Below are 27,616 nucleotides of genomic sequence, written 5' to 3' on the forward strand. Positions count from 1 at the left end.
GAGAGAACATTGACCTTCAGTTGTTGGTGAATGAGGGTCTGTTAGTTGAAAATGGATTTTTTAAATGAGGTGGGTTTTTTTTTTTTGTCGCTTTTGGAAAATTATTTTGAGGATTTGTTAAAATTGTCACAGGATTTAAAACAGCTTTTCTTAAACTTTAACCATATTCCAAAGAAGAGGGTGAGGTTTCAAAGTTATGTGGCTACACTAGACAATCTATTGAAGAATTATAAATAATGTTCTCAGATGGAAGTAAATATAATAACCAAATGGACTGATATAAATGATCATTATTGAAATTATCAAGATGAGAGAAGGGAGTTTAGAATATATTTATAAAGTCCTGGAGGGTAAGTATAAAAAATTCAAAGCAGGGTTAGTTTAATGACTCCTCAAATGTTATTTATTTTGCCCTAAATAGTAGTAGTGAATTTCTGGGGCCAGGGGGTGGGGTGGAGCAGGAGGGGGCTCTTGATGGCATTTGTATGTTTTCATTGTTCAGAGTGTGCGTGACAAGATAAAACCAGAATTGCCCAGTTACCCTTTCTCTTTTTCAGGAGGGCAACTTGGGCCCGTTTTGGGCCGTGTCTGTGTGGGCACCTCCCCAGGTTTATGAAGTTCTGCCGGTGTCCCAGTTGACTCCTGTGTTCAGTTGCCATCACGGATTACGTCTTTGTTTCTTCTAGAGCTGAATTCGAGCTGTGACCCCCTTTCAGCTCTCCACATTTCCACCGCTAGAGCCTTCAAGTGCCTTCTTGCTCCCACATTCTGGTCTGCATTGAGATTTTTCATGTTTTCATCTTTGCTAATCTAATAAATTAAAATTATTATGCATTGCATTGTACTGTGCCTCTGGCTTCTATTTCTTTATGAGGCTGGACTGTATTTTTTTTTTAAATACCTATTTTCCAAATGATCAGCAGGTACACATTTTATTGAATTAATTAGTTTTTGAGACAGTGTCTCACCTAGCAGCCTTGACTGGCTTGGAATTCAGAGATCTGCCTGCCTCTACCTATAGAGTGTTGGGATTAAAGGTGCATACCACGTGCCCAACAGGTATTGACTTTTTTTTTTTGAGTATCCCATGTAGCTTAGGCTGCACTGACACTGCTGAGCCCCCTGCTCCTCCTGCCCCCCACCTCTGAGGTGCTGGCTGTAGGTACAACCAGATTTAACTAGTTAGGTGCATGGTTACTTGGTTTCTTTCTTTATTTTATTTTTATTTTTTTTTGGTTTTTCAAGACAAGGTTTCTCTGTAGCTTTGGAGCCTGTCCTGGAACTAGCTCTTGTAGACCAGGCTGGCCTCAAACTCACAAAGATCCTCCTGCCTCTGCCTCTTGAGGGCTGGGATTAAAGGCGTGCGCCACTACCGCTTGGCTGTTTACTTGGTTTCTTCTTCTTCTTCTTTTTTTTCTAACCAGATTGGTGAGCACTGCTAAGACTCTGGTTGGGAGAGTCGGTATGGAGCCAGTTTATTCGTTGTATCAGGAAGCTTAATGTTACTCATGGTTAATCTCAGAGTTGACAAGTGCCCGCTTTGAAAGCAGGAACGACAACCCAAAACCTGTCCTCTCAGTGAACTTCATCTAGAAAAGCCACTCCTAAACCTCCCTAGAGTGCCACCAGCTGGGGACCAGGTTTTCAAATACAGGAGCCGATGGGAGACTTAAACCACCTCATGGTCTCTGACTAGGGTGTTGTGTTGGGAGATGTCTTGATTGGTAAATATCAAACTTTACCACAAATTGAACTCAGAAGAAAGGGAACACTGTGTGCTGCAGAAAGTGATTTGCTTGGACAGCAGTCAGGTCCTACTGTAGTGGAGAGATTTGGTCTGCTCTGGCATCCGTAGTAGATGCATTTGTGAGATGGCTTCCTCTTTGGGATATTGTTGAATGTTAAGAGTAAAGAGGTTACTTCAATGATACTTTAGCCTGCTTTGTCAGTGTATGTTCAGTGGAGTGAGGCTTTCCCCTGCATCTACCCAACCTGCCTCTGTTGAATCTGCAGAAACAAAACTGCAGAGACAAGGACCACCTGGACTTTCTGAAAGCATTTCTCTAGTTTCTTCTTATAAACTCGAATGAAATGCCAGATACACTTTCCACTTTAATTTTAAGCAGCTAGTTAGTAACAACTGTATGTATGCCACAGCCTGTTTAGGGCACTGGAGACACATGACTGAACAAAATATTAATAAGTCCCTGCCCTTTCCTGCCCGGCACTCAGAGGGGAAGTCTCATGGGAGAAGAGGCGCGTACCGCAGAGAAGGTCACAGGTGGTAATGGAGAAGGACGCTCTTTTGAGAAAGGAAGGAGGCTGGGGGTGGCAGTTTTAGTTGAAGTGGGGTCAGAGCAGGTGATGTTTAAGCAGAGATGTGAAAGAAGTGGGGGCAATGATGCGTTTATCTACTCGTTCTTTATCAACAAAAAATCGGGAGTCAGGTATGGGGATAAGAACCTGAAAGATCAGAGAAGCAGGGGAACAGCCACCATTGACTTCCTGCTTCTTCTGTTCCTCCATCCAAAAGGGCTGAGGCCCTCTCTCAGCCTTGCCTTACTACTTCCTGTCTCCTCTCTGTCCAGAGTCCTTCAAACCTCTGTGGTTAATGGTTTTGGTCAGCTAGTGGCTAGCTCCATCCTCTGAATCCATGCAAACTTTATTATCAGAAGACGATCAAAATATCATACAACAGGGTGGGGGTTGGGGAAGAACATTCCAGAACAGATTGCTTTGGAGCCTAAATCCTCAGGTGGTTGCTGCCTGTGGATGTGAAGATCTGCGCAAGACTGAAGTAGAATGAAAGACAGACCTACACACACACACACCCCCCACATAATTCACACACACCCCACATAATTCACACACACCACATACACACGCACGCATGCACGCACGCACGCACGCACACACCCCAGAGGGCAGGGAGGGAAGTAGGTTGGGTGGTTCCCTTCAGTCCTTGGAAGAGTTCTTTCTTCTGACAGGGTTACTCTGGTTTTTGTGTGTTGGAGATCAGCCTCTTAGGAACAAAAGAAAAGACCAGAAAACCAGGTGCAAGACTTAGGCTAGGACTGAAGCAGTAGAGTGATCCGATTTTGGCTGTGTGGAAGGAAAGACTTTGGTGTCAGAATGACTTAGTGGTCTGAGGTGCATGAGAATATCAGCATGAAACTCATTGTTATGTTTACTACCTGCTAAGAAAATTTTAGTAATAAAGAGGATTTTTATTAATGTGAGCCTTCTCAAATTTAACAGAGTATATATTTTATAGGAGACAGAAAACCATAACAATATGGATACTACATATTTGTAGATCTGACATAATTTGCCTTAACTCTTTGGCTTGGTATATTTAGTTATATCTGAGTTTATTACCAGAGCCAATGCCAGTTGAAGTGATTTAAGACTGACACACAGAGAGCCGAAGGAAGCAGAGAGGAGCCTCGCGTCCGGTCCACGTACTGTTTTCTTCTCCCCTTGCCTTCGCCGCCGTGGGCGTCTCATTTGTGGCTGGTCCAAACCACATTTTTGACTGCAGCCAAAGCTGTTGATTTGCAGCTTCTGCTCCCGGCTGCAGCTCTGCACTTTGGAGATAGCAGGACATTCCCCTGCACCGGGAACTCACTGTCTCCCAATGTGTAATTTTTAGTTTTCCATCAAAATATGTTTCCTGCCTCTGTAACTCTTCTGAGAGAGATGACAGCAAAATCTTAAGTGGAATTGTAGGGAATTCTCAGCTCTGTCTTGCTTTTATCCTTAACTAGCTTGTAGATGTGATTCCTTACAGTTGAAGCTGAACCATCCCTCAGAGTCTGTTTGAACACCTGATCCCCAGCAAGCAGCATTGTTTGGGGAGGTTATAGAAGCTTTGGTTGAGGGGCCTGACTGGCAGATGTGGGTGGACATGGGTCTGTAGGGTGGACCTTTGAGGGTGACAGCCCAGCCCTCCTTCCCATCCCGCCCTCTGCTTCCTGTTCTGAGGCCCCGGTTTTAGCCTGGATGGGGAAGCTGCTGCAGCTGCCAGGCCCAGACGACCCCCTCATCTCTCAAGCTGTTTCTCTCAGGCCTTTTGCCTCAGTGATGGCGTAGCAGCACTCCTTTCCTTACTGTGTTTTTTGATGTTGCTTTGGATGAATCTATACTCTCCTGGACTGCTCTATTATTGCCCTGTCTTTTTTTTTTTTTTTTTTTTTGGTATGTATTGTCCATATTGTCCAGCTACCTCCCTAAAACACCCCTCCCTTACTTTCCTAAGTGGATCCAGCCCCTCAAACCCTCCCAGTTGCTTGTGGAGTGGTGTTTGAACCCTTGGCTCAGCAGAGGCCCTGTGCTCTTCCTACCCACCCTTTTTGTCGTTCCCTAGGGCTTTCTCTCTCTTCTCTCCTGGGTGTCTGGAGCCCTTTGCACTTCCCTCACGTGTCTTCTTTGTACACTCGCAGTTCTGTACCCGAGTATCGTTGCTCACGATTGACTACATTCATCTTTAGATCCATTCAGTGAAGACTTTCTCCCCAGTGACAACTTCTTTCTCTGTGCGACCGCCACGAGTCCTTCACTGAGTCCTTTGGTGATGATTATAGCGGGGGGTGTGCCAGCCCCTGTGACTGGCTGTTCCGCTCTTTGATTCCACTACCACGGACTTCTGTGGAGGAGCTGACTCGCAGTGTGCATTGAACTAAGGGATGTCTCAGTGGGAACTCACGGTGCCCAGTGCTCTTGACTTTCCTGCATTCTTCTTTCTGCATGGTTCAGTGCTTTCATTCAGCCCCAGGAGCTGGAGGGGCTTTGTGTCTGCTCAGGCTTGCTTGGCCATATCAGTTTCCCATCTAGTTTTTGCCCAGGTACCCCAGTGGTGACATCCTTCATAATTAGTACAATATCTTAACTGCTGAGCCATCTCTCCAGTCTCAAATGTTGTCTTTTTAGCTTTCCCTTCATCATGAAGCAAACACCCTTCAGGTCTGTGCAGGTGGTTATATCCACTATATGTATATTTTATTGCTGACTACTATGTCACTATGCAGCTTGTTTAACCACCCATCCAAATAGCTTTTTGGTATTAGCAGTAAAACTGAAATGAACCTTCACATAAGGTTTCTGTGGGATTAAAAACTTTCATTTCTGTAACCCCAAGTGAGAGGAAGACCTAAGAGAATGGTTGCTGAGCAGTGGGTTGTGGGGGTATTTGGTTTTGTGCAACCAACTAGAATAGTTCCTGGAGTAACTCTACTATTTCAGTTTGCCCCAGAAGAGTACGAATGGTCCATCGATTGGATTTTTAGCGGCCGGTGTTTTATTACAAATGTCTATCGTGTGGAACATTCTCTCATGTTGGTTTTGATTTGCATTTTCCTATGGCTCGTGTTGGTCACCATCTTTAAAGCTGCTCATTTCCCATCTGAGAGTGTCCTCTTTGGCAATTTTTGTGTGTGTGTGTGTGTGTGTGTGTGTTTTGGTTAGTTTCATAATTGGCTTATTTTCACCTAGTTCTTTTTACTTGAGATTTGTTTATTTTTACTTTATGTGTATGGGTGTTTTGCCTGTGTGTGTGTCTGTGCACCCTGTGCATACAGCACCCACAGAGGCCTGAAGAGGGCGCTGGATTCTGTGGAACTTGAGTTAAGACAGTTGCCAAGAGAGTGCTGGGAATTGCGCCTCTTAATACTGAGCCGCCTCTCCAACCCCATATTTTCACTGAGTTTTGAGAGTTCTTTATGTAAATCTTGCTGGGTGAAGGATACTGTGTCATTTTCTCACATCTAAGCAGTCTAAATGTGTGTCCATTGCTGCATCATGCTCAGCATGGTCCTGGAAACCTGACTGAGATAACGGAATGAAGAAAGTAAGACACACAGACTCAAGTCCATAAAATCTGGTGCCCCTGGCCTGGGCTCACTCTGAAGCAACAACCTGGAATCTCACTGCCAGGGGGAGGGGTTAGCTCTTCTCCATGGGAGGTCTCTGTAGGTGAGTCTCAGGTTTCAGTCATCTGGGAAGAAGAAACTGTGGTTGCTAGTTTTACAAACGCTTAGGAATACCAGAGGAAAGCTTTGCCAGTTCCCACAGATCTGAGGCATTTATCCTTGTCAATAATATACATCACTCAGTTCTCCATCCTCTCCTCATCCACTCAGGACCCCATCCTCTCCTCATCCACTCAGGACCCCATCCTCTCCTCATCCACTCAGGACCCCATCCTCTCCTCATTCACTCAGGACTCCATCCTCACACATCCACCTCGACCCCATCCTCTCCTCATCCACTCAGGACCCCATCCTCTCCTCACACATCCACTCAGGACCCCATCCTCTGCTCATCCACTCAGGACCCCATCCTCTCCTCATCCACTCAGGACCCCATCCTCTGCTCATCCACTCAGGACCCCATCCTCTGCTCATCCACTCAGGACTCATCCTCTCCTCACATATCCACTCAGGACCCCATCCTCTGCTCATCCACTCAGGACCCCATCCTCTGCTCATCCACTCAGGACTCCATCCTCTCCTCTCCTTACACATTCACTTGGGGTTTCCTTGGTTCCCACGGTCCATTCTATTCAGGCTTCCATAATTTTTGGTAAGAATTAGTATAGAGAGCAGAGGAAGCCCCAAGTGAGTTAAGTCCTGAGTGAAGGTGTCCCGTTAGCATGGGCACAGTCATGTCAAAGGATGGCAAAGCCTTTCTCCGAGTCAAGTGTTGATAGGATATAAAGAAAACATCCACCATAGCTTTCTCCCTCCCCAGATGTGTCCAACCTGAAGACTGCTCCCCTACAGAGACTGTTCCCACCGAGATTAGCTAAGCCTGCCTCCTGGTTCAGCTGTGTAGAATAATCCCGCCTCATTGTTTAATGTGTATGCAGTAACTGTTCCTCCCTGTTCAGCTGCATGCAACAAACACACTGAGCTTCAGGGGGCTACAGTTTTTCCACCAGAGAGCCCAGACCTCTGTCCCTTTCTGTCTGTGTGAGGGTCTTCCTGCCACCCCCAGTCAGGTCCAAGTTGCCTCGCTGTGCCGAGGACATGGTGAGTTAGTTTTCTGTTATGTTTCTCTTAATGCTTCCACCCATCTCTTGAACAGGCCTCTTTCTTTTGGTTGCTTTGACTGTTTTCTCTTCACTTAGCAGTCCGGCTGTTGGTTTGTAGATGAAGCGCCTCCCAGAAAGGCTCAGGGCTCTAACCATTCAGGGATGATCAGCTCGTGAGGCCTCTGGTGTCATCATTGGATGTGTACTCTGAAAATGCATACTTTATGGAATCATTGGGCAATGGTTCGGCTGGGGCAAGTAAGCTAGTAGGAGCTTGATTTTGAAGGGCGTCTTGTCCTTCACTTATCTCTGCTTTTTAAGGACTTTCTCTATCTCCTCTCCCAAGCCTATGTGTATTTTTAAATACACTGTAAACTGTTTAAGGTTTGTGTGTGTGTGTATGTTTTTTAAATCTGAATTCGTCTTTACTGTATATCTCTATCTTTCTCTGACCATGAGTCTTTTAATCTGCTAAACTATATGGCTAGGATTAAAGATGCGACTTTGGCAGCTGGCTTCACTCCATTTCTTGGCTTCCTGAGAGTCTAGCTTCGTGGTGGAGGTACTGGCGGGAGCCACATTTATTGCCACAACGTTATGGAGTTTCTAGGTGTATGCAGTCACCAAGAAGCATGCCACTGCTGCTCATAAACACCATTTTACATGTTTGGTGGCAGGGCCTCTTAAAAATTTTTGCTGCTAATGCTGAGTCAGGAAGCCTTTCTTAAAGGAGCCACACCTCTGCTCACTGCCAGCAAACAGAGCCTACTGGAGTGAAAATGGTTACTAAAAGCTGTGCTTGACTGTGTTCTTATTTGTCTAGAATCCTTTTTTTTTTATAAAAAAAAAAAAGCTTTCTCAGGCTTTATGTGAAAATTCTTGCCAAACATTTGGGTGCCATTTATAGACAGAAGTTTCTGTTTCACCTGGTTTGTAGCTGTTCAGTTCCAAAGAAACACACAGAGAGTTGTATTAATTATAAGCCATTTGACAAATTAGCTCAGGCTTATTATTAACTAGCTCTTACAATTTAAATTAACCCATAATTCTTATCTATGTTTATCCTTGTGTTTGATACCACCTTTTCTCAGTAAGGCATTCTCATCTTGCTTCCTCTGCGCCTGGTGGGTGACTGACTCTGCCTTTCTCTTCCCAGAATTTTATGGGATAAGTCTGGATGCCCTGCCTATACTTCCTGCCTGGCTACTGGTCAATCAGTGTTTTATTAAACCAATATGAGCGACAAATCTTTACAGTATTGTAAGAGCATTACTCAACAGCGCTTACCAGATCCTTTATGGTCTCATTCAGGGTTGCTTCTCCTGGTCGCAACATCAGGGTCAAGTCTAGGTCTACCTCTGTTGGTTTTCAAAGGATTCTTTGCCTTGTGTCTCCTTGTCCAGCTTTAATACATACTGGGTCTCCTTGTCAAGCTTTAATACATGGGGAGATGCTTGATCTGACTGCAACTTGACATCATGTTTTGTTGATGCTCATGGGAGACTTTCCCTGTCCTAAACAGAAAGGGAGGAGGAGTGGATTGGGGGTGGGAACAAAGGGAATGAGGGAGCAACTGGGAGGAGAGGAGGAAGGGGAAACTGCGGCTGGGATGTAAAATAAATAAATAAATATATGAGTGTATTTATTTATTTAAACAAAACAAAATAACAGCAACAACAACAAATCCTGCAAAGACCATGGGTCCTGCTTCAGGCAAAGGGCCTGTCCACCCCTTCTCACACTGCCGTGTGGGGTTCTAAGGAGGGCTTGGCCTCGTAGCAGCACTAGTCAGAGAAATTTCACTTCTGCTGTCTCCTATTCTGGTTTAAGTCAGAGTCTGGCAGGACCTGCGAGCTCTCTGTGCTCCATAGACCAGCTGTTGAGCTTCTGAGCAGCAGAGCTCTCTCTCTCTCTCTTACAGCTGTCAGAGCTTTTTCTCTGCCTTCCTTCAGGAGGACTGTGCTCCAGCCTCCAGCCTCCTTCCCAGTGCCAGGCAACCTGTGTGTTCAAGAACATCCACAGGTGTGCCAAGGAAAACCTCTCGATTCTTCTCCCCCCTGCAGCATCCTACCCTTGTGTATTTGGTAGTGGCTCACAGGGAAGACTGGCAGGTAGATGCAGACTTGTTCAGGGCTGGCCCCAGAGGTCCTATTCCTCTTATCAGCTCACACATTGTTTATAAAGCTCAGCAATTATCTGGTCCCATCTCATCCCCACTGGTGCTGTGCTGCCATGCCGAGCACAGCTGTGGATGTCTGCTTTCCTAGGGAAAGCTTGTTGACACCTGGCATTTCCTTCATTTAAGTGCCTTTTTGTTCTGGGCTTATTTTAAGTCCCGGAGCATCACTGTCCCCACATGGTTTGATTTGATCCCTTGGATACAGTTTTCCAGAGGCATCATCTGTGAATGAAATGGGCTGTTCAGATGTCAGCTTTGATCGCTGGAAGTTTTGTGCTTGGATTCAGTAAGTATCCCCAGAAGTACTCATTCATTAATCTGCCATTCTCTTTGGGCTCACTCTGAAGATGGTGGAGGAGTGTATACAGAAGGGCATAGCAACTGCATGGGCTTGAATGGCTGCCTTGATTCCTGCAGAGAGCGTTTTTGAGATGTTTGCTTTTCATAGTAGAGTGGGCATTTTTCTATTTCCAGAAATGTCTTTAGAGTGAGATGATTTTATTCTGAATAAAAGGCTAATAAAAAAAGCTGAAGTCCTGCTTTCTAGACTGTTTTCTAGAAGCAGATCTTCCAGGCTTGACTCTCACTCACTTCTGTTTGTACCATGTGTAGAGGCCAGGGACATCTAGTACTTTGGTCAGTTGCCGCAGCATCTGCACTGTCCTTTGAACTGGTGCTCCCACTGTCACATGCAGGGATGGAAAAAGGGGCGTGCCACCTGCACATGAGTGTGGGGTGATGCTAACACTCCCTCTTGATCTACCTGCACACAAGTGTGGGGTGATGCTAACACTCCCTCTTGATCTACCGACACACGAGTGTGGGGTGATGCTAACACTCCCTCTTGATCTACCCACACACGAGTGTGAGGTGATGCTAGCACTTCCTCTTCATCCACCTGCACACGAGTGTGGGGTGATGCTAACACTTCCTCTTCATCCACCTGCACACGAGTGTGAGGTGATGCTAGCTCTTCCTCTTCAGAGCATCCTGGTGAAGCAGCTGAGTGTGGCAGCTGTCCTCTTCTGCTGCCTTCTCTATCTGCTGACAGATTCCACACTGTGCTGCGCACCACAGAGGAGTGATAGCTGCCATTCATGAAATGTGCCTCCCATTCCCCTGTGCTCGTGGCCTGGGATAGCCTGTCTATCTTCACGCTCTGAAAGGGGGCACTTGAGGATCTGTCAGTAGTATCTTCACCAGTGCCCAGAGTTTTGGGAGGTTGATCTACTGATGGAGTTCAGATCTCTGCAGACTTCTTTTGCCCTCCCCTCCCCCATCCCCATCCCTTTCCTTTTACCATAGGCTTGGGAGTCACAGAAAATGTTCTGGGCAAGATTGTACTGGATGCTGTAATGGGATGAGTACTGCCACTTAACTAATCAGAGGTGGGGTTTAATGTTAGAGATACTCTCGTGTTGGTGAATCGCTGTGTGGGCTATTTCTCTCATTTGGTGTGACAGTAGTGCCTAATCTAAGCAAGTAAGGATGTATGGGTTCATGCTGGCTTATAGATCCAAGTCATGCAATCCATCGTGGTGAGAAGCAATGGCAGCGGGAGCTGGTCACATGGTACCCACACCCAGGATGTAGAAAGATGGATACTGGTTCTCAGCTCACTTTCTCCTTTTCATTCAGTCTGGGATCCCAGTGCATTGGATGGGTCTTTATGCCTCAATTAACATAATCTAGACGTTTCCTCACAGACACACCCAGAGATCCAGGTGATTATGGATACTGAGCTAACAGTGTTAACCATCAAAAATCTACCGTCTTGTCAATTTGACATTAACACACATCATTGTTAAACCACAACCTTATTCTCTCTCCCACATCCGACAGTCCCCGTAGACCTGTGGTCATCTCCTAATTCATCATATAAAATGCTTGCAATCCAACTTCAAAGTCCCCATGATCTTTAACAGTCCCAACACTGTTAAAAGGTAGGTACAGAGTATCTTCAGAGACTAAGGCAGTCTTTTATCTGTGAATCCCTACAACATTAAAAAAAAAAAGCCAGATAAATGTTTCCAACATGCAATGGTATCAAGTAAACATCACCATTGCCAAAGGGAAGACTGGGATAATCAGACCAAAGCGAGACTAAAACTCAGCAGGGAAACACCAAACCTGCAGCTCCATGTCTGGCATATGGGGCTAATGATGGAATCACCTGGGCTCCGAAGGGCTTAGGTAGCTGTCTGCAGCACACATAGCCTCTCTCTTGGGCTAATTCCACTCCAAGTCTTCAGCTTTCCTCAGCAGATGTCTCATGGTTTTAGCATCTCTAATATTCTGAGATCTCCACTACAGCACCCACTTCATCCTCACAGCTTTTTGTCTTCGCCTCTTGGAGCCTCCTTACAGCAGGTCTGATCCTGCCACACATTGCCTAGCCTCAGTGCCTCCGTGGAACCTTGGCATCAGACTCCACATCCTCCTTACTCATGTTTAGTTCATGATCACAATAGAAGCCATGGTTAACACTGCCAAGTTCTGCTGCTAATTTGGGATGGGAAACACTTCCCTAGGTGATTTTTTTTATATTATTATTAAATTTTTTTTTAATTAAAAATTTCCGCCTCCTCCCCGCCTCCCTTTTCCCTCCCCCTCCCCCCACTCCCCACGCCCCACTCCTCTCCCTCCCCCTTTGGTCCAAAGAGTAGTCAGGGTTCCTTGCCCTGTGGGCAGTCCAAGGTCCTCCCCCCTCCATCCAGGTCTAGGAGGTGAGCATCCAAATTGGCTAGGCTCCCACAAAGCCAGTACATGCAGTAGGGTCAAAACTCAGTGCCATTGTCCTTGGCTTCTCAGCAGCCCTCATTGTCCACCATATTCAGAGAGTCCGGTTGTATCCCATGCATTTTCAGTCCCAGTCCAGCTGGCCTTGGTGATCTCCTAATAGCTCAGCCCCACCGTATCAGTGGGTGGGTGCCCCCCTTGCGGTCTTGACTTCCTTGCTCATGTTCTCCCTCCTTCTGTTCCTCATTTGGACCTTGGAAGCTCAGTCCATTACTCCAATGTGGGTCTCTGTCTCTATCTCCATCCATCGCCAGATGAAGGTTCTGTGGTGATATGCAAGATATTCGTTAGTATGGCTATAGGATCAGGCCATTTCAGGCTCTCTCTCCTCAGCTGCCCAAGGACCTAGTTGGGTACATCTCTCTGAACCCCTGGGAAGCCCTCTAGAGTCAAGGCTCTTGCCAACCATAAAATGGCTCCCTTAATTAAGATATATACTTCCCTGCTCCCATATCCAACCTTCCATTATCCCAGCCATCCTATTCCCCCAAGTTCTCCCCATCCTCCCCTTCTCACTTTTCTCTCCCCATCTCCTCCTTCCCCCATCCCACCCCACCCCCCAGTTCCCAAATTTTTGCCCAGCAATCTTGACTACTTCCAATATCCAGGGGGATAACTATATGTTTTTCTTTGGGTTCACCTTCTTTTTTAGCTTCTCTAGGATTGCAAATTACAGGCTCACTGTCCTATATTTATGGCTAAAAACCAATTATGAGTGAGTACATCCCATGTTCATCTTTTTGGGTCTGGGTTACCTCACTCAGGATAATGTTTTCTATTTCCATCCATTTGCATGCAAAATTCAAGAAGTCATTGTTTTTTACTGCTGAGTAGTACTCTAATGTATATATATATTCCACACTTTCTTCATCCATTCTTCCATGGAAGGGCATCTAGGTTGTTTCCAGGTTCTGGCTATTACAAATAATGTTGCTATGAACATAGTTGAACAAATACTTTTGTAGTATGATAGGGCATCTCTTGGGTATATTCCCAAGAGTGGTATTTCTGGGTCCTGGGGTAGGTTGATCCCAAATTTCCTGAGAAACCCCACACTGCTTTCCAAAGTGGTTGCACAAGTTTGCATTCCCACCAGCAATGGATGAGTGTACCCCTTACTCCACATCCTCTCCAGCAAAGGCTATCGTTGGTGTTTTTGATTTTAGCCATTCTGACAGGTGTAAGATGGTATCTCAAAGTTGTTTTGATTTGCATTTCCCTGATTGCTAAGGAGATTGAGCATGACCTTAAGTGTCTTTTGGCCATTTGAACTTCTTCTGTTGAGAATTCTCTGTTCAGTTCAGTGCCCCATTTTTTAATTGGGTTAATTATCATTTTAACGTCTAGTTTCTTGAGTTCTTTATATATTTTGGAGATCAGACCTTTGTCTGTTGCGGGGTTGGTGAAGATCTTCTCCCAGTCAGTGGGTTGCCTTTCTGTCTTAGTGACAGTGTCCTTTGCTTTACAGAAGCTTCTCAGTTTCAGGAGGTCCCATTTATTCAATGTTGCCCTTAATGTCTGTGCTACTGGGGTTATATGTAGGAAGTGGTCTCCTGTACCCATATGTTGTAGAGTACTTCCCACTTTCTCCTCTATCAGCTTCAGTGTGTTCAGACTGATATTGAGGTCTTCAATCCATTTGGACTTGCCTAGGTGATGGTTTTCAAACAGGGAATCCCTTGGGTGGGCCTTCCCTTTCAGATTAATTTGCATATTCAGTAGATGGACCCTTCAGTGGGTAGGGTCTTGCCTCTCGGGCCCCTCTTGTGTTGCCCTAGTGCAGAGCATGTGGTTTCTCTTTAGTGGCTTTGCTTTCTTCAGCCATCACAGCTACCTTCAAACCCGCTTTATCTGCAAGACTGAACCTGCTCACACTTTCCTGCACGAACTGCACATCTTCATCTTCTTTCCGCCTTACTTTTTGCTCTGGTCACTGTAGACCTGGATGATACCAGTAGCCTAAATGCCATCCCATGCCAACAAATTAGCCCATTGCCTTTGAATTCAACATTGATGTAGCCATTCTTTGCTGGAATGTAATGTGAATGACTTCTAGGTGAGTTTCCGGTAGAGTCCTTGTTCCCTTCCGAAACCTCATGAGCCGGACCATCAATTGTCTTCATTTTTCTCAGCATTCTGGTCTTCCTAGCTCCCACCAGAATGATCCAGTAAGTTCTGTTTGTAACATTCAAGGGCTTATCTAGCTTGAATTTTCAGACTCTTCCACATTCCTCCAGCAAACCAGCTCCAAAGGCTCATGGACCACAACAAAGATGCCATGTTGAGGTTCCAGTTTTCTTTGTTATTCACTGTCCTGTTGCTATGGCCACAGTGTCTGATAACAGTGGCTCTTTAGCTCTCTGTTACTTTATATGGGTCAGACCAGAGGCTTGGGAGAGTGGGGTGGAGCTGTGTTGTAAAGCAGCTCAGCTGTGTTTGTCAATTGTGTTTGAACATAGTCTTCTGTGGGTAGAAGTATATAGACCTGTTTGTTACAATAACCATGACCATACTTTATTCTCAGGTAATTTATACACAAAATCTTTGTATCAGATTTATTATTACAGCTAGCTGTGAAATATAGTTTGCTTCTAGAATGTTAAAAATTTTCATGGCAATAATGGGAAAAAATCTTGCTGTAGTGTTCCTCGGGCTTCTTTGTTTTCATTTAATACAGGTGCAGGTTGCCCAAATATTTTTGCTCACTTATGTAATAATTCTCATTATTTCCATTGTCAAAACTAGAGTAATTCCATGATCAGGCTAAGACTTAACTTTCAGTGTTGGGTAGTTGCTGGACATGGTGTTTTAGGTCAGGGTCTCTGTCGCCTGTTTAGAAGCGGAAGCAGGAAACAGAAGGAGGTCAGAGTTCAGGGGAGGTGGGAGTAGCTGTTAGGGCTGTTGTTACATTTTTTTTTCTTTCTGCCAAAGAACTGTAACATGCAGAGTTCCAGCTGTCAGCAAAAGTTAAAAAAAAAAGGAACAGAACAACCCTTCTGCTGAGGGGAGGAAAGGATAGGCTGTGGGGTTGGGGTGGGTAGTTCAGGAGGTTGATTTGGCACCTGTGGAGTATTGAGGATTCAGTGTTAATTGCATTTGTTTATGTAGTGTGCAGTGCAATATCAGAGTGATAGAAGGCAGCGTGTGCTGAGCATCACGTGGGTTCTGAGATTATTTGCAGTTATTGGGAGGGGTGGACCTTCTGGGTGAAGTGGTCCCAGAGCGTGCAGAGAAGAGAATGGGATGCAGAGTGGAAGGAGCGGGCTTTGTGGGTGGTGTGTTCCATGTCCTCTTCATGTAGGATTCTTTTGTTTTTCTCCAGTGTGGGGAATTGAATTTAATGCCTCAAGATACTAGGCACATGCTCTGCTACTAAGCTATGTTCCAAATCCTTGATGTGTGACTTGTAAGTGTGCATTTTTCACTGTTTAGCTTGTGACATAATTTATTAAATATATAAAAGTACTTCTTAGGCCTGGAGAAATGGCTCAGTGGTTAAGAGTGGCAGGCAGGCATGCTTCTAGAAGATCATTATTTAGATCTCAGCACCATGTCAAGAGATTCACAGCTGCCCGGAACTCCAGCTCTTGGGGGGATCTGGTGCCCACTTCTGGTCTCTACAGGTTCATACACACACGGTAGACATTTTTATAGGTGCACCCATACATATACACATAAATGCTTTAAAAGTCATTCTTACCTTGCTGGTGTCAGTGTTGTGGATTAAATAAGATAATTTATGTGAAAAGTCTTTTGTAAACGACCCTCTGGATTCAGTTGTAAGTTGTTATTAATAAAAACAACTTGCCCTTTCGATGGAGAGCTGGATGAATGATTGCTTTGTTTTAATTCATTCATCATACGTAAATAAGATTGTATTCTTGTAATCAGAGTCATTTAATGAAGGTCATGATTAGAAGTAGAGGGAGTAAGCCAGTACTGTTGTGTCACTGTTTGTTTTGAGTCTTACCATGTAGCCCCGGCTGTCCTAGAGCTCACTTTGTACATAAACTCGGCTGGGGCCTTGAACTCATAGAGATCCAGCTGCCTCTGTCTCCCACATGCTGGGATTAAAGGTGCGCACTCCAACACACCTGGCTAGGAAACCATTTTTAAGTAAGATGTATTGCAGAGATTTCAACAATAGATACGTAATTGATATTGAAAATTAATGTTTTTGTGTATCTGAAGTGTTGTGCATTTTGGGTATTAAAAGGCAGCACATTTGAAGGATACACTGAAGGAAACTGAGCTGGGAAAACACTAAGAGCAAGATGATGTGATGCTTCTTATTCTGCATTCTGTAGCGGGCTATTTTTAGCATCTCTTTGAATCAGTGATGAATTCTCATTTCAAGATTCAACCATTAAAGGAGAGAAAAATATAAGCCAGTTAAGGCAAGGACGCTTTCCACTCGGCCCAGATCTGGTTCAGACTTTACCATGTGACAGGGTCACTTCCTGGGAGCCACTGGTTTGCAGTCTTTGAAGGAGCAAGAGCAACGGGGAGAGAGAAAGCCAGAGATCAGCCAAGGCCATGCTGCTCCACTTCTACAAACTCTGCAATCTGGGACTGCCTAATGAGGAAGCTGTATTTACTGCCTAATGAGGAAGCTGTATTCTATCTGAGAGGCCGGACAAAGGAGTCAATCAGGCATCCCGTGGCCCCATCGCCTTTCCTGTCCATGGGTCCTGTTGTTAGCAATTGGTGTCCACCCACTGGACCCCGTCCTGTCTGCTGTCCCGTTCTGGCTGCTGCTTTCTTTCCTCAGTTCTTGGGCTGCCTCTGAGTACAGCTCAAGAGCACTGCTTCCCGGAGCCAGCTGGGACCAGTCCACGTTGTCGGTGTGCGGTGGTGCCGTTCCCCAGCCTGACCACATGCTTCTCGTCATCGACTTATTTCATCCTGAACAAATTACTCTTATTTTTATCTTTCGACGCTCATTCCAAAGTGGCTCATTAACTGTTTGGTGGCCTGGAAACAGCTGCTCCCCCTGCACGCATTCTCATGCTAAGTGCGTGTGACTCTTGAAAGTGGTGACCACAGATTCGATTGGAGGTCACTGAGTCCAAGGCACAGCCAGCTTTCTCTTGCTCAAATAGGTCAGGTTAGGCATTTGAGAAAACTCACTTATTTGTTAAGTGATTGGGTATTGTGTTTGTACTCAGTGTGAAATAGGGGAGGCAGGGGAGGTAAAGAGTGGATTAGGAATAAAAGTCTGACAACTTTTAGGGCCATATCTGCACACCAAGGGAGACTAACATAAAAGAAACACTCGCCTAGTCTGTGTAAGTTGAAGCATTGTACAACCGGGTAATCCATTTTTCCTTTGAAAACCAAGTGTGTTTGCTATGAATGTCTGGCCATCTTCAATCTCTACATTTTTTACTCTCCAGTGAATCAGTAATTTTAATATACCAATGAAGAACTCAACAAATTTAATACCAGGACTTAGATGCACCTTTCCAGAAGAGATCTCAGGGTTTAGTTTTGTGTGTGTGTTGGTTTTGTTCTAAGCTAACATTGATCAGAAGTTGCTGTGAAGTCCTTTCTGGGTGACAACAGGGGTTAGGATCCGTGTGCGGTGATCCAGCTCTGCAGTCTTCGATCTGATGGGGTGATTGCAGGTCAGACTGTGACGGTGCTTGGTGGCCGGTGTTATGTGCTGAGGCTGGCTCTTCTATCATTGGGTCAGTTAGTGAGTCTCGCAGTGTCCTCTTCGAAGCTTGGGAAATGGCTTTGAAAGGCCTGCCCTTAGTCTCTTGGTGAGTAAGTGGAGGAAGCCTAGATGAGACTGGCTCCTGTGCCCACTGCACGGTGGCATCCTGTGCAGTGGGCATAGAGAGGGGAGATGAACATTGCTGGGGCGCCTGACGGTGCTCCTCAACAAGAGTCACTGCTGGCTGCTCACTGGTAAGAAAGGGATCAGAAATGCCAGTGCCGGCCTGCTAGGGCTGGGGAGATGTGTGCTCATGAGAAGTACCTGAAGGCCACCTTGGAAAAGTAGCTGGCACCCTGCATGTAAGACCTTGGATGCTATGCTCAAGAACAGACCCTCACTGGAGTGCTGCAGGGTCAAGGACCAGGGACCCAGCTTGTGCTGACAGTGTTGAGGAAGTGGATATTTACTGAGGGGACAAGCTGGTGTTGTAGCCTAGAAGGATGTGTGCCTTCCCAGTGGACCTTGTGTGCTGGGCATGGCTTTAGGGCAGGCATCTCTCCTGTGGCACCTTTAGGCCTGGGCTAGACCGCAGGAAGGTGGTGGAGCTGGAGATTCCAGGCACTGGTGTTAGGTTAGAGCAGGAAGTACTGGTTTGATGTTTCAAGGATGCAGACTTCCCCTAAGTACCAAAGCCTTATTTCAAAACACGGTGCTTGGTCTCGGGGATTATAAATCCTTAACTCCCTCTGGGCCTCCGCAGTGTTCAAGTAGAAGTGGACAGGAGTTGGTGGAGGGGAGCCCTCACCAAATAGGTGGTGTGTCTCTCAGGCTTCTTAACCTGACGCTGCTGAAGTCAACTGTGAGAGGCCCTGTCTCCCTGGAGGCGAATGCACACTATGTAATGTGTCAGGAGCAAGCAGCTTGATAGCGTGGTGTTCAGATGATGTCAACCCTCTATCTTTACATTCATTTTATATACTCTGCATCCAAATGATGGCATCTCTGGTGTGTCACTGTTGCTCTGGTGTGTCACTGTTCCCCGGGTGGATGTTAGATCCTTCTGGTTTGCAGCAGCTGGCGCTGGCTTTCTCTCTGCTCCGTATATACCCCGCCATCGCTCTTCCAGCCTGGGATGCGGTGTCTTTCTAACAGGTAGTGGGAGGTGAAGACAGTGTTTTCGTGTGCTGAGCAGATAGGCGTGGATTCACTGGCAGAAATAAGGAATGAAGAGTGGATTGGCTACCTTAGCCTCCCTGTCCATCTACACTCAGAACAGAGGGCTCTTACACAGCAGCCCAGGTAACTGGACCTCTTCTGATTGACTGGTTAGTGTTTCTTCCTTCAGATTTGCCTTTTCTTTTCCTTTTGAAAGTCGGTTCTTTTCAGAGTTCAGTTTGATGGTGTGGCGCCTAGCATGAATGACAACGTTCTTGTTAGGTCTGACCCACAGAGGCCTGCTGCAGTTCAGTCCAAACAACAGCCTTCCATGGTCTTCCTTTCAGAATTTTCACCCAGGCACGGTTAGCTTGGTCAAACACACATTCCAGTCCTGAGTTTCTGCAAAGTCATACTATGGCAGGAATTGATTTTCCTTCCTTCCTTCCTTCCTTCCTTCCTTCCTTCCTTCCTTCCTTCCTTCCTTCCTTCCTTCCATCATATCATTTCATATCATATCATATCATATCATATCATATCATATCATATCATGCTCACAGCCATCCTCACTTCCTGTTCCCAGGACATCCTACACCCTCCATTAACCTCCATGGGCACCAGGCCCACTTGTGGTGCGCATACATACATGCAGGCAAAACATTTATGCACATAAGATAAAATAATCTGAAAAGAATTTTCAGACGCATAAACATTAGCTGGCAGTGTGATTTGCTACACTTAATACATGCCACCTGGTGTTTTTATTTGAACGTACTCCACTATCTCCTCCATTACCTGTTTTATATTTACCTGTGTCTTCCTAAATTTTTAGTAAAGACTTGTAATGATAAGGACCTTTTCTTATTACTCAACAGTGGCTCCCCTACCGTCTCTTAACAGTTCAGTTAGATGCTGTATTGAGTCGTGGGGCCAGGTAAACACGGTCCTGCTGTTCTGATGTAAAAGGTGTGGGTGTGTGATGCAGTGAGAACTAAACTTCAGAGACCTCAGAGAAAATACAAAAGCTGCTCTTGGTGTCAGACGTATGCTTCATGACCCCTCTTTCTGTCCCCCCTTTCCCCTCCTCTCCTTCTTCCCCCTCCTCTCTTGTTCTCTCCTTCTGTCCTTCCTTTCCTGTGCTGAACTATATCCCCAGTCCCCTGTAATGTCATATCTTATGACGTGTGCTTTTCTAACACTAATAGCGTCCACACGCTTTATGGGGTTGAGCAGGGTGTTGCAAACAGAACTTCATTTGTGAATAGTTGAGAACGCTGCTGGCCTGATCTGGTAGATGGAAATGGGGTTTAGTTAAGGGAGAGGAACAAGGAAATGAGGCAAGCAAGCAAACAGCCGCCCCAGGAGGAGCCACATGTGAGTCGTGTGTATGTCAGCTTCTGATTGCTGTGAAGCTAGGATTGGGAGGCTTAAGAGCCATGTCATGGACCAAAATAGTCAACAGGTTTAATGCAATCAGATTAGGGCAATTGGGCAGATTAACAGTGAGCACTTTAGACACAGTTTGTTTTGACATGAAACATTTTCATATCACAGAATTCCTTATTTCATATTGACTTTAAATGCCGTGAGCAAGTGAGATCAGCAGACTGATTCCAGGGAAAATTTGATTATCACTGGCTTTGGAAGATGTCCCATAGAAGAGAGTTCCTGAGCATCATCCAATCGTCTTTCATGCTGGGGGCTAAGAAATGGAAACAGAAGGTAATTTGTACTGCTGTTGACATAATGTTCTGAAGTGCATTTGAGTTACCTGAACTCATGTTCGTTATCATAAAAGATGTCTGGTCCTCTCCCTTTTCTCCTCTCTTGCTTTTAGGAAAAGACTTGAAAGCAATAACCATAATAAAACTAGGTAGTTATTTATCCAAAGCTGTGATTCACTATGGCTCTGTGATGTACTCATTATAAACGATTTTTATTTGGTAGCAACATTTTAACAGTTACTTGGAAATCACAAGAGTGCATTCTGGTGCTGCCATGTTGAGGTTGTTAATCAGAGCCCAAATGGCCAAGGGTAGATCCATCTTTGATGGGATTTTGGAAGGGGGTGTGGCTCCCCAAAGACCACCCCTTTCATTACTGATTTGTTTGTTCTTGGAGTCAGTGAATACTTGAATGTGTGCGTGTTATTCCTCACACTCTTTCTTAGATACTTGTAATAGGAGCTTCTATCCAACTATCTGAGCCAGAACCCCAGGGTGGCGCTGTTTGACAATGGCCAGTAACTTCAAATTATTGCTTATGTTAGCATTAATTAAAATTAAATAAAACTTTAAGTCTCTCTGTCATACTAGCTGGGTCTTTGGCCCCCAGACCCAGTGCTCCAGGTAGCTGGAGGCTGTCTGATTGAACATTATTCTTTGGAGCATTTCCCTCATGGCAGGGATCTTAGGTGGGTAGGATACCTTAGGGTGTTCCTCAACTCCCCCGTGTGGGAGAAAGCTCAGCTTTCCCTTCCACTTCTGATTGTGACCTGTCTCTCTCTTCACTCCCTGTAAATGTCTCCCTCATCTTAGTGCAGGGCTGTGTCACCAGCCATCCGAATTATGACTTAAAGTCAGTTTCTGAATCCATAGCCTGTCCACTGCCTCCCTCCAGGTGGTAGGTCCCTGCCCTGTGCTGTTTTGCACCACTGTAACCTCTGTAAAGTACCTGTTACCAAAAACCTCACTTGCTCCTTCTGGTGTACTGAGAAACACTTTGGTATGCAGGATGGGGCTTTGGTGGTCGCAGAGTGGGAATACATTTGCTGTGTGACTTGTGACTGCGGATGTATCGATTGAGAAGTATGGTGTGGAAGGGGATGAAAGAGCCAGGACTAGGATGCATTCTGAAGGGTAGAGATGGGTACCTGGAAGCTAGAAGTGGCATGAACACATCAGTGCTCCTGACAGAGGAACATGACAGGCGGGAACTGGTGGGGAGCCGTCATCTGCTCCTGGATGGTAGCCACACAGGGCTGCTGGGTTTAACCCTGAGCATGAGGAGAGCTGGAACCATGTGCCCCTGAGCTGGCAAGATTTCACCTCATTAAAAACTTGTTTTTAGAGCCTGGTGGTGGTGGACATGCTTTTAATCCTAGCAGGAAGGCAGAGGCAGGTAGATCTCTGTGAGTTCAAGGCCAGCCTGGTCTGCAAAGTGAGTTCCAGGACTGCCAGGGCTGTTAAACAGAGAAACCCTGTCTCAAAAAATCAAAGCGGGGGTGGGAGGTAGAAAGGAAAAAAGAAAAAATTGCTTTTAGATTTACTCATTTTATTTCATGTGTATGACTATTTTGCCTGCACGTACATGCCTAGTTCCCATGGAGGTCAGAAGAGGGCATCAGATCCTCTGGAGCTGGAGTTACAGATGGTTGTGAGCTGTCATATGGGTGCTGGAACTCAAACCCAGGTTCTCCGGAAGAGCAACCAGTGTTCTTAACCACTAAGCCAAATTTCACCTCTTGTTAGCTGTGCTGTGTTTCACATGTCATAGCTCTGACCACTAACACTATCTAGTTAATTCTCAAATGTTAGCAGCTTTGCAGGGAAGAAAACTTCATGTATTTGTATCTGAAGAGAGACCACACGATCCAGTTAGTAATGGGTGCTGTGTCAGGTCCCGGTATGTCATCTGGGTGCTTGCTTGTCCTTTGTGATCAAGTCACCTCTGACTCTCCAGTTCTTCACTGCAGTAGGGGTTCTGCCTGCTCCGAAAACTAAGTTGGACACATGTGTGATGTTGGTTCTAGGATTGGTCCTGTTTACGGTATTTACCAAATGTTAGCTCATAGGAAAAGTTGTGATTTGATAGACTTCCCCACAAATCGGAGACTTCCTGGGTATAACTGATTATCCGGAAACCGTGACACTGGGCACTTTCCTTCCCCGAGGCACAGTCAGTTAGTTGTATCCATCGCTAAAGTGAGCTTAGGTATTGGTAGATTAGCTGCTTTTCTGTTGCTCTGGTAAAATACCATGGCTAGAACGACTGGTAGAAGAAGGAGTTTATTTTTGTTTACCAAACCCGAGGCATAGAGTCCTTGGTGGAGGAGAAGGCATGGCATGGTGCAGGAGCAGAAACCTGAGAAATTATATCTCGACCAAACATGGGAAGCAGGGAGAGAAAACAGGAAGTGTGTGTGTGTGTGTGTGTATGTGCGGGAGAAGTCATAAACCCTCAAAGCTCACCCCAACGATGTGCTTCCTACAGCAGGGTTCTACTTCCTAAAGATACCATAACCTTTTCAAACAGCGCCACATACTGGGGACCAGCTGTTCAAACGCATGCGTCAGGTGGGGGCAATGGTATTTCTAGTACAGGAAAAAGGAGGCCTGGATAATCCAAAATCCAAGGATAATTTTCCACATTTACAAGTAAATTGCTAACATGCAGAAATTACTTAGGGCAAAAGGTCATCTTTTTAAGAAAGGGTTTATTTTCTTTTTAGTTTTATGTATACATGTGTGTTGCTGTGTGTGTCCACGAGTGCTGTGGAGGTCAGAGGAGGGTGCCAGAGCCCTGGAGCTACAGTCGCAGTTGGTCTGAGCTGCCTGCTGTGCAGGGGCAGTAGGCAGGAGCGACTAACCGCCCAGCCATCTCCCCGGTGCCCGATTGTCTCTTGTATTCTTCACAACCAATTGCAAGTACGTAGCTGACTTTTACAAGTGTTCTCAAAGGGTAGTGGCCGTCTTTGCCGTGATGGCTCTCAAAGTCTTCTGAACTAGTATAGCTGAGGCATGTTCAGATAGTTCTTTTTGGAAGATTTGAAGTTGCTTTTCTCTCTATCAGAACCTGTACCATTTCTGTTATCCCCTCTGTGCCTGGCCTGCCTTCCAGGTTTTCCTTCTGCCACTGGTGACCACTATGAGGGGGTTGATAAGGTGCATCCCACTCATGGGCTGCCCTGCTCTCAGCGTCTCACACGAACTGATTTGCATCAGAATCCCCCATGCGTTCTCGTTCAGACTCTTTCGCGAGCAGTCGTTCCTCGATGGTTTTATGTGTTCGGTGTCTGTAAGGGGCTGACTTGTCTTTTTTGTGTGTGTGTTTGTGTGTGTGTGTGTGTGTGTTTATCTCCATTTTTTCATCATTGAAATACTTGTAACATAATTATCAAGATTTAATTAAATGCAGATATTTTTGGGAAAAATGAGCGGTCCTTACCTGAATGATCAATATTATTTGACTACTTCTGTAGAGATGTTAGCAGTGCCTGAAAAGAACTCTTACTGTTGAATGAACAAATTCAATCACTTAGCTGAAGGTGCTTAGAATACAATTGGCGTTTTTTTGGTCCTTTAACTCTTACTAACTATGAATCTTTGAAGTTACACCCAGAATTTCTTTATGTATTTTTTTAGTTTATGACCTAGAACTTTATGTACTATATTACATCTTTGCTTGAGCTAACTAAAAAATTAGTAGTTCTGGGATTAGGGCTCTTTTGGTGAAATTGTTGAGTTGTAAAATTTGGGTTTCAGGCTTAGGTGAAGACTTGAACGTTTCAGCTACTGTTATTAATTATTTCCTTTATTTTCCCATTTAGTTCTGATCCTGCTCGCTGTCCCTGCTGACACCTGAGCCACAGCGGTGATGCTGCCAAGACCTCTGCAGCCCACAAGTCAACCTACATGGTAGGAGTGCCAGCCTTTTAGCTTCAAGGTCACTCAAGATCAGCAACAGTGTAATCTAGAAATGTAATTGAAAACAGAATAGCATAAAAGATAACGATGGCTGAGTATTTACTAGCAGTGTAATTTAATATAGTGATAATAACTCAAGGCCTTTGATTCTAATCAGTGTTTTGGGATGTTAAAAGAGAAAAACTATGACTGGATATATTAATTTCATTTTTGTGTGAAGCAAGTCATATGGCTATCTAGTTTATGTCTTATTAAACAATTCTATTCTAGCTAGGCAGTGGTGGCACATGTCTTTAGTTCCAGCACTTGGGAGGCGGAGGCAGGTGGAGCTCTGTGAGTTCGAGGCCAGTCTGTTCTACAGAGAGATAGGCTCCAAAGCTACACAGAGAAACCCTGTCTTGAAAAACCAACCAACCAACCAACCAACCAACCAACCAAAAAAACAACAACAACAAAAAAACAAACAAACAAAAAAAATGAAAACAGTCCTATTCTTATTTCTCCCATGATATTTTTTTAAATAAGATTTTTTAAAAAAACAATGTATGTATATGAGTGTTTTCCTGCATGTATGCATCTATCTGTACTATGTGCATGCTATGCCTGCAGAGGTCAGAAAGAGGGCTCAGATCCACTGGCAAATGATTGTGAGCTGCCATGTGGGTGCTGGGAATTAAACTCAGATCCTCTGCAAGAGCAGCCAGTGCCCTGTACTGCTGAGCCATCTCTTCAGGACTGCCTCCCCCCATCAATGGAACTGTATGTACAGTTCTCAAAAATGACCTTTGTATATGACAGTGTTGTGCTACAGTGTCAGAAGGTCAGGTACACCCCAGGACATCTTTATTCTTCTGTGCTCACTCCTCGTCAGGGGCCCCTAACTACCAGACCATTCGTCCCATATCCAAATGTAATCAAAGGTTCTGTTGCTGATTGCAGCACTTCAGCAATGAAAGGAAACACTGTGGCTGTGCATCCCCAATTATCAGCTGCTGAGGACTTCTGGAAACAGACGCATCCTTAGCACTCGATTTCATTAGTGCGAAAAGGAAGATAGTGATGCCAAGTGCTGTTTACTTCAGTCAGGAATCTGACAGTATTTAGAAATCAGTATGATTCACAATATTAACAGACTAAGCAGCAGAGTATTTTAAATTCCTGTGATCATTTATGGAGATGCATCTATCAATACTCGTCATTTCGGGTAATGATAAAATCCATAATTGATAAGGTCTCAGAAAAACAAGAATGTAAGAAACACTTTTAAAACTAGGAATACAAAAGTCCTTCCAGAAATGGATAAAGGTATCTGTGAAAACCCTTTAGCTAATAGTAAGAGAGTAGTGTTTTTCCCTGAGGTTAGGAACAAGACAAGGGTGGTCTGGAGATCCGTGAGCACAATGAAGCAGGAGTGGAAATAAGAGGACCCAAGAAAGGAAGAAAAAAGAAATCAAATTAGCTTTCCAGTCTCTGAAGTAGGGGAAAGGATGAGAAACAAGATAATAAAATCTAGACAGTAGTGAAGGCAGCGCAGTTTTTAACATGCCTCTACAGAAAGAGACAAACAGGAAAAAGGTCAAACAGCTGGCGTGCTAATAAAGCACAGAACAGTGGCTTTTAAAGTTCTTGGAAACTTCTGTTCTTTTCCCCACAGGCCGAGACTTGCCCTCTTCAGAAGTTCCCCATCCTATCGGTTTAGGCCGGAGACTTAGCTGAAGAATACTTTGGGGCTTGAGGCTGCCCCCATTTCTAATTGTGGACTCAATTCCCAAGCATAACATAGCCTGTGACTCTCCAGTGCTCAAGAGTTCTGAAACAACCAGGGTCCAACAGATAACAGAAGGGGTCGCTCCCCCAACACCCGTAACTCTGATGACTTCTGAATGCACCTCATACTGAAGATGGACCATAGCAACCTATTTCTAACAAGAGGCTTGGAAATAGAAATGAATGTTGGCTGCCAGTAGACATTGTCTGCTCTGTGTGTGTGTACGTATGTGAGCACATGTGTGTGCATGTGTGCACCCATGCCTGCGTATGTGTGTGTGCATGCTCATGCGTTTGTGCCCATGTGCGTGTGTGTGTGCTTGTGTGGTGTTTATCATTTGAGTCACCCTGTATATCACTATAAGTCACATATTATGGCTATTGATTTCTGCTTAGTGCTTCCCAAGTCTTTACTCATCTTTATGAGGTTTTCAGTATAGAGTTGATGAAATTTGAGTTCTGGTCCCAACTGCTTGGAATAGTTTCGTGACCTGTCTAGTGGCTGTGGGTGCTTTTCTCAGAATTATTCCTGAGTTATTTGAAATGAGACAATTTGAAATACGTCACTTACTCTGGCCTAGGTAGGATGTTTCGACAGTTTATAGAAGCCTTTCCATCCATGTGCTCTGTGTGATGGGGTGGACTAGTACAGTAGCTCATACATTAATCCTGAATGCAGAGTAGCCAGAGTTACGTGCTATCAGTCAGCTGCTCTTCTTTTGCTTAAATTGGGTCGAAGTAATGAGAAACGCAAAGTCCGTCTTCCTAAGTGTTCCAGCCTTGAGCTTCACGTGTCAGTGGCTCTCAGCAGTAAGCCTCAGCAGCTCTGAGCTCCCAATCATTCCAGCAGCTGTCAACAGCTAGTGTTGATGGCTGCTCTTGGCGGCCCTCTTAGCAGCTCTCTGTCGCTGTCCCCAACCGGAGCCAGTAGCTCCTGGCAGCTCTCTCACAACTCTGTCTGCTTAGCATTTCCTAAGGTAGTAGCTCCTGGTGTTACCAGCTCTCAGCGAAAGGAACTCAACCCACTCAATCCCTGACGCAGACATGAACAGATGATAAAACCCTAAGAACATGGATATACTGGGGTTTGCATAAGCTGCTGTGATTGGAGCAGAGGTCTGACATGGCCCAGTGAGGACAGGATGAGTGCTGCTTATGTAGACATAAAGGGTGGGCTCATGCGCAGCCTGCTGCTCACTAACTATGAACTTCCCGTACTGCCATGGCAGCCTGTACAAGCATATTAGACTTACCTACCCTGGCTCTCATAGGTGGGGGGGATGCTGGTCGAGTGCCGAGGCTGTGTCCAGAGACACTTGCGGAGGGATCGCTGTACGACGGGCTGGAGGAAATGTGCCAGGAGTGGTGCTGGCTAGCTT

General features: G+C 45.2%; 1 protein-coding gene across 2 annotated transcripts in view; it reads left to right on the forward strand.

The window, feature by feature from the left end:
* Positions 1-27,616, forward strand: part of Wasf3 (WASP family member 3) — an 89,749-nt gene that overhangs the window by 19,984 nt on the left and 42,149 nt on the right. For both annotated transcript variants that reach the window (XM_057765413.1, XM_057765414.1), the window contains exon 2: positions 24,374-24,461. The gene's annotated coding sequence lies outside the window, so the exon portion shown is untranslated. The remainder of the gene's footprint in view (positions 1-24,373; positions 24,462-27,616) is intronic.

The sequence above is a fragment of the Chionomys nivalis genome, chromosome 3 (genome assembly GCF_950005125.1).
Source record: "Chionomys nivalis chromosome 3, mChiNiv1.1, whole genome shotgun sequence".
NCBI lineage: Eukaryota > Metazoa > Chordata > Mammalia > Rodentia > Cricetidae > Chionomys > Chionomys nivalis.